The sequence below is a fragment of the Pongo pygmaeus genome, chromosome 21, assembly GCF_028885625.2.
Source record: "Pongo pygmaeus isolate AG05252 chromosome 21, NHGRI_mPonPyg2-v2.0_pri, whole genome shotgun sequence".
In the NCBI taxonomy this organism is placed as follows: Eukaryota; Metazoa; Chordata; class Mammalia; order Primates; family Hominidae; genus Pongo; species Pongo pygmaeus.
Genome location: NC_072394.2, coordinates 15,861,472 through 15,874,135, shown reverse-complemented (window position 1 = coordinate 15,874,135; position 12,664 = coordinate 15,861,472). Strand labels below are relative to the sequence as shown.

The window sequence follows — 12,664 nt, the reverse complement described above, 5'->3', positions numbered from 1 at the left end:
CAATGGCAGGTGTTTGTTGGAGCAGCCAAACTGAGGCACAAGAGGCTGTGTCATATCCAAGGTGGGCCACTGCTGCAGGAGTGGAAGCTGGGGTGGACCTGTGGAGGTGTTATGGGGGCATTGCTTCTTCCCAGTGGTGGACTTTTTGGGAGTGAATTTAAACTGGAATCTCTTTGCGAGTATTTTAACGCCATGTTCTATGACTGCAACTTGATTATAGGCCATCTTCAGGAATAAAGGCTGCCATATATTTCTTCAGCATTCCTCAGCTGAGTTCTGGGACCAGAACCCAGGCCAGAAGACCACCCCAAAGATACTGGATAATGGTCGAGTGTAGCAACAAGAAGCCAACAAGATGTTTTTAAAAATTGAGATATAGTTCACATTTGATGAAACTCATCCTTTGAAAGAGTAAAATTTAGTGATTTTTAGCATATTCACAAAGTTGTACAACCATCAACACTATTAATTCTAGAACATTTCATCGCCCCAAAAAGAAACCCTATACCTCTTAGCAGTCATTCCCCATTCCTCTGTACCCTCAGTCCCTGGCTACCGCTAACCTACTTTCTATCTTTATGGATTCATCTACCCAGGAAATTTCATATAAATAGAATTGTACAATAAGTGGCCTTGTATCTGAAGAAGCCATTATTTTTAATGCAATAAGGTGGTCAATATAGAAGCCAGCTTCCATCATGGCCCCTGTATTAGGTTGTAGGGCTACCATAATAAAGTACCACAAATTGCAAGGCGTAAACCACAGAAATAAATTTTCTCACAGTTCTGGAAGGTAGAAGTCTGCAATCAAGGTGTCAGCAGGGTTGATTTCTTCTGAGGCCTCTCTCTTTGGCTTATAGATGGTCGTCTTCTCCCTGTGTCTACATGATGTTCCTCTGTGTCTGTGTCCTAATCTCCTCTTATAAGAACACAGGTCATATTGGGTTAGGGCTCACCCCGATGACCTCATTTAGCCTTTGACATGATTTGGATCTATGCCCTCACCCCCCAAATCTCATGTTAAGATGTAATCCCCAATATTGGAGATGGAGTCTGGTGGGAGATGATTGGATCATGGGGGCAGATCCCTTATGGCTTGGGGCTGGGTGCTGTCTTCACAATAGTGAATGAGTTCTCACAAGATGTGGTTGTTTAAAAGTATGTGGCACCTCCCTACCCTCTCTCTTGTTCCCGTTCTGGCCACATGACATCCTGCTCCCTCTTTGCCTCCCATGTGATTGTAAGTTTCCTGAGGCCTCCTGAGAAGTTGAGCAGATGCTCATGCTTCCTGTACAGCCTACAGAACCATAAGCCAGTTAAACCTCTTTTCCTTATAAATTATCCAGCCATAGATATTCCTTTGTAGCAATGTAAGAATGGCTAATACAATCTTAATTACCACTGTAGAGAGCCTATCTCCAAACATAGTCACATTCCGAGGTACTGGGAGTTAGGACTTCAACATGAATTTTGAGGGGATACAACTCAGCCCATAATAGTCCTCCAATATTCCTTCCCCTGGAATTCATGCCCTTGTGTAGTCCCCTCCCGCACTGTATCAGGGCCAACCTGTGTGATGTTGTACCAGCCACGTGAGTGCTGGTAAGTCGGCAATTAGGCTTAGCTGGAGTTAGACCCTCCAGCTCTGTCTAGTTTTCAGATGACTACAGCTCTAGGCAAAATCTGACTGCATCGTCACAAGGGATCTCAAGAGAGAACTGAACAGCCAAGCTGATCTTGAATTCTGACCCTAGAAACCATGAGATCACAAATTATCATATTCTTTTAAGTCAATAAGCTTGGGGATGATTTGGTAGGCATCATTAGATAACTGATACAGTTGGGGTGGGATGGTGGTGGTTCAAAAAGTCAATGATTATTATATACCCACTCTCTTTCAGCCATAGAATCAGGTGTGGGAGTCTACTTCTTTAAGCCTCACAAGAGCTCTGCAAAATGTGTGTTATTATCCCTGTTTCATTGAGGCTCAGGGGGTTAAGGAACTTGCTGACTATTTAAATCTAGTCCAGCCTTTCTCCAAGATCTGTGGGTTTTCTACTGTATCATTGGGTCCCTATCATAGGAGACCACCACTCAGGGATGGTGATGTGTACACAGTTAACTACTTGCTACCATTTAGCAGCAACAAGAGTCACCAAAAATGTGTCTCATACTTACGTTAGAATTCTACTTTGGAAAAGTCACCATTTTCTATTCAACTTTTTCTTCTCTCTTTCTCTCCTATTTTTCTTTCCTTTCTTTCTTCATATGTGCATGTAGGTTTTAGTGTCTTTAAACCAAAATGACTTATTATATCACATGAATCTGTGGGCCGACTGAGCTCATTTGGATGGCCTGGTTCACATTTTTTTTAAAATCCAATCTATTTAAAAATCAAATCTGCCAGCTTAGCGTTTTCCACCAACTTGGGGAGCTGAAACTTTCACAGCCTTCACAATCTTTTGCTTAGGTGCTGCCTTTGCAGGTGCCTTAGCAGCAGCCATTGCAGTCTTTTTAGATGCTTGCTTAGCCTTTTTTTGCTTCCTTAGCAGCCCTGATAGCTTGTTCTCATTGAGCCTTTCTAACTTCAGGTTTCTGATCCCTCTTGGCCATTATATCAGCAAGAGATGCACCAGTAATGGCCCTCTGGAATTTGACTGCTCGACGGGTTCTTTTCTTCTGAATTTCTTCTGACTGTCCCTTTTTGTGCTTCTTTCTGTAGAGGACAGTCCAGTTCATCTGCTGAAGATTAATCTTGGAAAGGAATGCCTACTCGCATTTTGAATTAAGAAACTGGAAAACCTTCCCTTCAGTCCTGGCGTAGCGCCTCCTGTGTCCGGAGTAGATCTTGTATCTGCTGAAACTGCACAGCTTGACTTTCATGGTGGCGGCTCCACGGGAGGAGAAAAAAGATGGTAAAGAGAATGGTTCACATATTAAGCACATTCAACCGGAACTTTGCTGAGGTTGCAATGTCCAGGATGGCTTCACTCTTATACTGCGGCCTTGGTATAGATGTTGGCTGGGCCTTTCTTTCCACATTATCCCATGTCAGTCAGTGGTCTTGTTTCTTTCTCTGGTGGCTGGCTTCCAGGACAGCTCTCAAATATTTTTTCGTTATTATAATATTTTTGAAACAATACATCATAGGAAATTCAATTGTGAAAAAGAGAGCAAAAAATGTCCCTCTCATTCCTGCCACAACCCTTCCAGTTTCCTTTTCCGGAGGCAATGAGTTACCAGTATCTTACTTGGCCTTCCTGAGTTATTCTAAGCACATCTTTGTCTATCTGAGCACCTCTACATTTCCGAACCCAGCTACTATAGCATTTAAAATATGTAAATAGCAGCACTCTTTACACACTGTTTTGCATCTTGTGTTTTTGCTTAACATATCTTGGCGATCCTTCTGTATCAGGATATGGAAAGCTACAGATCTGCCTCATCCTTTTAAACAGTTATGTAGAGTTTTGTTTTGTGGATCTTACATGATGCAATTTATCTAGTCCTGTTTTGATAAGACTGTTTTCATTTCATATACTATGATATTGACAGTGATGGCATTTAATATAGTACCTTGTATTTAACTTTTAAAATTGACTTAAAATGTCATGGGGTAGGCATCTTTCTAGTATATCACAGCACCGCCACGCTATTGCACTACTAATAAGTCATTTGTCAAATGTGTACATATGCCTTGCTTATGGAAACACGTGGTCTAGTAAATGCTGCTGACCAGTACCTCTGGGCTTTTTAAAACTTGCCTCATTAAGTCATACTTACAGCTGTGCACCACTACTGTAGGCTCCCTTCCCCCCATGAGATTTTAAAATATCCCATATCACTACTATTTCATTATCTTTAAAAAATTATCCCTTCTTGGCTTCAGTGACCTGCACCTCAGTCGCCACTTCATTTGCTGATTATGTTGCTACTTGAACCCACTCAGAAGAGTAATTCCTAATACCAGCCTTAGGATACAAGCATGGCATGCAGAGCCAGTGCTGGGCTATTAGTGTCCAATTACATACTGCTGGATGCTGTGTTATCATTGTTTCAAGTGCATTACTCCCACATCTGGTAAGACTAAAGAACATAGTCTAGAACCAGAAGACCTGGGTTCTAATTCTAGTTCTGCTACTAACTACCTTGAGCATTTGTCAAATGACCTATCTTACTTTTGATTCCCCAAAGCAGATCCCAAGACAAGGTTGGGGGGCACAACTAGTTTATTTTGGAGGTTATCCCAGAAAGTGGTTGAGAGACAGGGACCATTAGACAGAGAAGGAAAGGAAGCAGATTTAAGAGGCCTTAATGAGCAGGTTACCACTGAGGACAGCTGTGACTCAATTCAGCTGGGGACCTCTAAGGGACTATGGAAGGATAGAACAGAATAATCTTGACTGAGGGATGAGAAAGTAGGCTTTTGAATCTATCCACTCCCACCACTCATTGATGGAGGGTTGCTCCTTAGGTTAACTCCTGCTATGGTCTGAATGTTTGCAATACTCCAAAATTCATATGTAGAAATTGAATACCCAGTGGTTTTTTTTTTTTTTTTTTTTTTTTGAGACGGAGTCTTGCTCTGTTGCCCAGGCTGGAGTGCAGTGATGTGATCTCAGCTCACTGCAACCTCTGCCTCCCGGGTTCAAGTGAATCTCCTGCCTCAGCCTCTCGAATAGCTGGGATTACAGGCATGCACTACACACCCAGCTAATTTTTCTATTTTTAGTAGAGACAGAGTTTCACCATGTTGGCCAGGCTAGTCTTGAACTCCTGATCTCAAGTGATCCGCCCGCCTCAGCCTCCCAAAGTGCTGGGATTACAGGTGTGAGCTACCATGCCCGGTCCCCCGTGTTTTGATATTAAGAAGTGGTGCTTTTGGGAGGCAGAGCCCTCATGAATGGGATTAGTGCTCTTGTAAAAGAGGCCTGAGGGAGCCTATTTGCCCCTTTTGCCCTTCCACCATTTGAGGATGTAGCAAGAAGATGCCATCAGTGAAGTAGTGAGTCCTTGCCAGACACCCAGTCTGCTGGTGCCTCAATCTTGAACTTCCCAGCCTCCAGAACTGTGAGCACTCTACTTTCCTGTTGTTTATAAGTTACCCAGTATAACATATTTTGTTACAGCAACTTGAACTAAGACAACTCTAGTATTTCCAATCTTGCTTGCAATCTCCCAAGGAGTCCCAGCACCATAGAACACCCTCAAACAGAGAGGTGGAGGATGTCCTGGACTGTACAGACACTATGAAGGTAACCTGCAGGGTAAGAAAGGAGAAATGAACTCTGACAGCATCAGCTATTTAGAAACAGCATGCGCATTAACTAAAAACACACTTTTTAGTTCCTTAATGGAGCATATCATGATAGGCCAACAAGTGAAGATGCTTTGAACACTTGGACCTAAAGGGTATTTAGCGCTTGGGAGTTTCCATGGAGAACTTAGAATATTAATCAAAGGACACTGACATATACTGAGGGCTATGATTCAGACCTTGGCTGGGCTTTCAACATATAGGTTCTTATTACTCCTAACTATAGCATGGCAAGGTGAGCATTGTTATCCCGAGGCTTGGAGAGGTTGCTTCTCCTGTTCGAAGCCTGGCAGAAGACAGAGAAGTAGAGGGCAACCGATGGTCATCTGCATGACAAATGTCCTCCTAGGATAATGGGGAGGAGGGAAACCAGGCTGTGTCATTCTGGTTTCTACTGCCTTGCAGAGAACTAATAAGTGAGTTTAGCAAGATCGTAGGATAAAAGATCAATATATAAAACTCAATTGTATTTCTATATACCAGCAACAAACAATAGGAAATTGAAAAATTTAAAATACCATTTACAATAGCATCAAAAACCATGAAATATTTAGGGGCAAATCTGACAAAAGATGTGCTAGAACTGCACACTGAAAACTGCAAATATTGCTAAGAGAAATGAAAGAAGATCTAAATCAATGGAGAGAAATATAAGTCAGGACACTCAATATTGTTATGACGTCAATTCTCTCCAAATTGATTGATAAATTCTACAAATTCCCTATCAAAATCCCAGCAGGTTTTTTTTTTTTTTTTTTAAGAAATTGACAAGCTGTTTCTAACAGCCAAAACAACTCTATAAAGAAGAATTGTGGAAAGAATATTGGAGGACTAAGACTGATTTCAAGACCTATTATAGGACCATTAGAATATACTACCTTGCTTAAAGGGAAACTGTTCAACTTCCTCTCCGTGCTCCAAATTTGCACTGAAGAACTCAGTGGATACACTCAGAAGCTGTCAGATGGAGGGCTCCAGGCACGCACAGGAAGTCTCACCCTGAGCCTAAGTCTTGGGCCAGTTGGTTGCCTTGTGATATTAGTACTCTGGTGCCTTCAACAACAGACATACTTACTGGCTTTCTGGCCTTTGTTGCTGTAAGGTGAGAGCAATGCTCTTTCCAGCTCTCTTTTATCCCCAAGCAGAACCTGAAGTCAGTGGGATGAATTTTAAATAGAATGTAGACGGGCCAGGCGCAGTGGCCTGTGCCTATAGTCTCAACTACTTGGGAGTATTGCGGAGCCCAGGAGTTCAGTGCTGCAGTGTGCTATGATCGTGCCTGTGAACAGCCCCTGCACTTCAGCCTGGCCAACGTAGCGAGACCCTATCTCTTAAAAACAGAACAAACAAAAAAAAAATAGAGGGAATGAAATTGTGGTCTAGAAGTGACAATATGAAATGAAATGAGAGCCTCAGGCCAACTGCATATTGCAAGGTGTGTAGAGCAACGAAGATAGCAATAAGTTGAAATTTTCTACCACTTTGCACTCTAACACTCCATGGGATTTCTTCTCCAACATTCTTTTCCCTTTCTTAAGTTTCCTTGAATATTTCAGAGCTGAATTTCTCTATAGGAATAAATTTCTAATAAACACGTTGAAATTGTGACATCATTATCTTTGGGCAATAAAAAAAAAAAACAGAAAGAAAAGAGTTATCTGCTATGGGCAAGGAAAAGAAATACAAAGCTTCCCATGACCCCTCAAATCTCAGGAAATGCACCTGGGCATTCTAAGAGTAGGAAAATAATTGGACCTCATGTTTTTTTCTCTATTACGATGTTCAACCTGATTTCTAGAATATTTTGGTGACATCATTGATGAGAAGTGTTACCTCTTGTTCTGTAGAAAGCCCATAGACAAGGTCATTGCCATTACTTCACAAAAGCACCAATAAAAACTCTCTCATCATAAAACCACAGAAATATTTCAGGTTTATTTAAGCAACTTAATAAAGAAGAATAAAACCACTTTTTCCTTAACCTACCAACTATTTAATTAACTTTATAACCTCTTCAGTGCCACAATTTTTACAATTTAGTAATCTGTCCATCTTATCGTATTTAATTCTTTATTCATTTTTTTTCAGTTTGGTGTTAACAAAATATGTATTATCAACTTAGTGACAGCAGAATAGTCCATCTCATTGATGAGTCTTGGGAATTTGAGAGCAAGAAAGTTCGAAAGAGCTAAAATGTCAATCTAGGACAAGATACTCACTATAGAGATGATGAAACTGAGGTACAAAGAAGCAGAGTGGACAATGTCACTTCCTGTTCTGATTATTCTCATTATCTATTGCTGTGTGATAAACAATGGCTTTTTATTACTTTTATGGTTCTGTGGGTTTACTGGGCTCACCTGGGTGGTTCTTGGCTTGGATCCTTTTCAGCCAGAGTTCTCCAGAGAAAAAGAACCAATTGTAGACATAGGTATATATATATATATATATTTGTGTGTGTGTGTGTGTGTGTGTGTATATATATATGTATGTGTGTATACATATACCCTGTATATAGATATACCATATATATATACTTAAAGGAATTGGATCATGTAATTGCAGGGGTTGGCAAATCTGAAATCTGTAGCACAGGCTGGCAGGCTGGAGATGCAGACAGGAGTTGATGCAGCAGTCTTGAGGCAGAATTTCTTCTCCAGGAAACTTCCATTTTTGCTCTTAAGGCCTTCAACTGATCAGATGAGGCCCATTCACATTATTGAGGATAATCTCTAATACTTAAAGTCAACTGGTTTTAGATGTTAACTACAAATATAAAATACCTTCACAGCAAGTTACTGGGTACCATAGCCTAGCCAAGTTGATACATAAACTAACCGTCGCAGGATCTCTTATGTGTTTTTAAGTCAGATGTGAGAGCTGCAGTCTTCTGAAGCCTCCACTGGGCTGGGCATCCAAGATGACTCATTCTCATGGTCATTGCTCACTCCACATTGGTGGCTAATGCCGGCAGTCAGCTGGGAGCTTAGCTAGGGCTTTTGAACTGCACGCTCACCCGATCTGTCTCCAGCATGGTGGCTGGGTTCTAAGAGGGAGTGTCCCAAGAGCCAGCATTCCAAGAAACAAGAAATGGAAGCTGCTTGGCCAGTTAACACCCGCACTGGAATTAGTACAATGTCAATTTCACTGTGTTCTATTGGTCAAAACAGTCACAGGGCCCATCCAGATTCAAAGGGTGGAAAAGTAAGTCCCACTTCTTTTCCACAAAGAAATTGGCAAAACTGGCAAAGTCAATTGCAAAAGAACACGTGGGCTGGGAGATACAGACACAGCTGTTTTTGGAAAACACAGTGGGACTCACCATTTCCGTGCACATCAGCCCACCATCCAACTGCCAGCATCTATGACCCTTTACCTAGGGTCTTTCTTTGGCCAATGTCTTCTTCACCTCCTGTAAGGCAACTCTACAGTGTGGGCAAATAATGCCCACCCCAGAAGTCCTCAACCAATAATTGGATGCTACAATTCCCTTGTCCCTCAAGCAGGCGTCTACACCGCCTCCCAAGATTTCTCTAGTAGTATTAATTTCCAGTTGTGATAAAATGGTAACTTGCTTGGTAATTCACCCTGTATTGCTCCCTCCCCTTCCCTGCTTCTTTTCCCTACTTCCCCTACTGTGTTGCTTCCTGAGATCACCCCCTGAAAAATCTATTTGTACTCATCTTTGGCTCAGGGCTGACTTGTAGGGGAACCCAACTAAAATAAGAGAGTGACTTGTTCAAGGTCACAGGGCTATAACTAAGGGCTGAACTGACCCCTAGTCAAGAGTGCTTTCCAAATTTGCTACATTCTGACAAAACTTCAGAGAATTAAAGTGTTCAATCTTATTTAGTGATAGGGAGGGCCCATGAAAAGGAACAAATTAAATGTTTATGTTAGCTATTATTTGGAGAGAGCACTGGACTAGGAGTCAGGAAATGTGGGTTCTTGCTTTTGCTCTAGTGGTGAACAAGTTCCATAACTTGAGCCTCAGGAGTGGAGATAAATTCTCACCTCGAATTCACACTTTTAGCATTCCAGTGAGCATCAAATGGGTGATCGTGCAAAAACAGTACAATGAAGAAAATAGGCAAATGAATGAAAGGAATTATTTTTTCCCATTTTTGGTGACTCTACTCAATAAAACCTTATGTTTTATTTTTTTTCAAAAGCTTCTCATGTAGTCTTGAAGTACACGATTGCCAAGTTCACCAAACCATGTTGTCTGGATAATTCAGGTTATGTTCAAAATCTCCAGTTTTAAAACAAAGTCTTCAGATACAATTTTTTAGCCAATGGCCCACTTTTACAAGAAAAAGCTCGTGGCATTGAAAGCCATCTCTCAGTCCCTGACAACAAATGTCCTTGTCATTGCAGAGCATACGTAGGCATGAACTGCCTGGATAAAGATAGTCAATATATTTTTCACCATTGGCTTATGAAAAAATATCACATCTATATTATGGCATTTCCCCCCTGCACTAGCTTCTTTAGGATGTATGAATTTCACCTAGCAGTATGTGTGTGTGTTGAGTTTTGATACCCATCTCTTTGTGTGTTTGTGGACAGGGTAGAAAAATGCAGACAACAGATTAATAGAAGAGAAAATAACTCATGAGCGGTCTTGGACACATTTAATATTATCAATGATATTCTGTGATAAAACATAAGCGGGGGTAGTATTTATGTACTTACTGGCTTACTAAATTGATCACATTTTCTGGTAGAAAAGTCAAATGCAATTTAGCTGCTGAGGATTTGGAACATGCCCCAGTTTGGTATTTGTTTATACTTTATATTTTAAAAAGAGAAAACAACTTGATTTAATCTCTGATTTGTGTAGAAAACTTGGCTTGCCAACTTATTGAAATTCACAGCTCTTGCCCAGAGGAACTGGTCTTCTGCTAAACTAGCCTTGGTTTATGTTAAGGTGGGAAAAGACTTAATTTGGGAATTACACTTCTTCCAAAGACTAATTTCAAACTAGGTATATATTTTTTTAAGTTGGTTTGCAGATTCACATCTACACCTCCTCTTCCAGAGTTGGGGGATGTTTTCCCTCTTGTTTATCGTTTTGCTGGTGTGAATGCTGAGAATTAATTACTCTCCTTTGTGCCACTAAGACAAATTTTAATGAGCATTTGTTTCTTCTATTGTATGGAATGAAATCATAAGAAGTTTCATTTAATTGGTTTATTCATTTAAAGAGATTCCTTTAATTGAAATAGAGAAAAGGAAAAATAAAACCCTAGAAAATAAAACCAGGTTCTAACCACTTTAGGGCGAAACGCGTAAATCATTTTAAAAATGAATACCCCAAATTAAGAATTTAATTTTTAAAATTCTTTGTCTCTCTCTCCACATTTGTAGTATGTGAAAGGCAAGAGAGACCCTTTGAATCAGGGAAAAGTTATTCTTTGAGATGACTTCGGTGATCTGACTCCATCTGTATTTCAACCGCATTAACTTCACACCGTCCACACTGGGCAATGAAGATGCACAGAGTAAGGTCAAATTCACCCTCCTGAAAAACTGCATCTTAATTAGATGCTGTTGATTACACATCACCGGCTGTCTTAATCATCGTGATCAAAATCCAAATATTAAGGAAAGTGGCCTGGGAGGGTTACGTTTGAGCTTTTGACAGACCCTCAACCAAACTCTGACGCCCAACCTGCGCGTTTCCACATCTTTTTCCAGGCAAGAGGCTCCACCAGCCCGCGTGGGGCTCGCAGTGTTTCTCAAGAGTGGCTAGACATCCCACAGTCCCCAAACCCAGACACACCCCGACCCCCGCGAATGGTTCTGGGCTGTCAAAACACGCGGCGGCGTGTTCAGTCCCAATAACTCGAGTGATGATTAATGAGCAGCTTGATAATTTAATATCGCGCGTGATTAAATTATAAGGCATGGGGGAGGGGAGCTCTGCGCCGCCTCGGCAGCCCCGCCGACGCCGACCAGCTAACCGGACTGGGCTGCGCTCGGAGCCCGCTCTTCCCGTGCACAGTGCGGGGCGAGGCTTGGTGAGCGGTGGGTCTGCGCCTTCCCAAGGTCAGTGGGTCTGGAGAGGGGAGGACGGTGGGACTGGGGGTGGCGGAAGGGGTGTCTTGCAGAGAGGAGGAGAGGTGTGGGCTCAGGGTAGCTCTGGTCTGAGCCGATGAGCAGGGCGAGTCATCGACTCTTTCCCCGACAAAGGCGCGTGGAAGGCTGGAAAATGGCCTCAGGCAAGGGAAGATTTGTTTTTAAAAATTCCTCTTTTCTCTGCCACGGGGGTTACAGAGTCCCTAGGATTCGGAGACCTCTGGGGGGAAGGGGCGCCCCTCTGGGTCTCTCTCTGGATCCCGCCCTCCGCCCCCACCCCGCGCCTTGGCTTTGTGGGGTTTCCCCGCAGGCCCGGCCGAGGTAGCGGTCGGGTTGGGCCACCCCAAGCCCCTTCTTTTCCCCAGCCCGCAGACCCCGGCCTTGCCTAGTGCTCGGCGGGGTTCAGGCAGGTCCGGGGGAAGAGGGGGTGGATGAAGCCTGCGAGAGCCCGAAGCTGCGGGGAGGCAGAGAGACGCCCACAAAACTCTAGGCGCAAAGTCTCCGGGGTTTCCAGCCTGATTCCTAGGGGAGGCGCGAAAACCCGATCTAAACTGAGGTTACTGGAGGGACTCCTAGTCGGCACTGTTTTCTCCTGAAGAGGTGGGGTAGGGGTGCTCAGGCGTGGCCACTCCTTCCCCTGGAAGAGGTGTGAGCGCAGGGCCCTTGCCGGGTGAGGGGGCCGGCGGCGCTCACACTGTCCCTGCCGCCGCGGCACAGTCCTGCCCCCGGCCAGGTAGGCGGTTGCTTTTGCTGCTGTGCAGAGCCAGGTCTACTCTGGGGGCGGCAGCCTCAGAGGGGTACCTCGAGAAACCACTTGCGGGACACGGGGAGAGTCGCCTCTTATTCCATGGCTGCGTTGAAGGGCTGAACTTTTAGCCCGAGGAGGGCAGGCCCTCGAGAGGTAGGGATGTCCCCAGAAGACCCTAGGAAAAAACACCCTCGGGAGGGGGGCGGGGGGGTTGTTCAGACCCAGAGCGGGAGGGTGAAAATTAAAGCGTCTTGACCAGGGCTCCAGAGGGCTTGGCGTCCAGGCTATGCTGGCTGGATTTTTAGCTGGGAAATGGCATTCGAAAGGGGACCCGGCGGGCTGAAGCCAGGCTGCCCGCTTTCCTTCAACCAGAGAGGCCCTACAGAGCCCCGGAACGGCGCGCCTGGTGTCCGGTGCCTCGGGCTCCAGGTGCAGTGGCCGAACCTTCCTCCTAGACAAAGATGGAAGCTTCCTAGGTTGGGCTTCTTGGATATGCAGCCATGACCATTTCTCTCCCA

General features: G+C 43.7%; 1 pseudogene; it reads right to left on the bottom strand.

The window, feature by feature from the left end:
• Nucleotides 1-2,390: 2,390 nt before the first annotated feature.
• On the bottom strand, nt 2,391-2,883 carry LOC129021508 (large ribosomal subunit protein eL24-like; annotated as a pseudogene).
• Nucleotides 2,884-12,664: the final 9,781 nt, after the last annotated feature.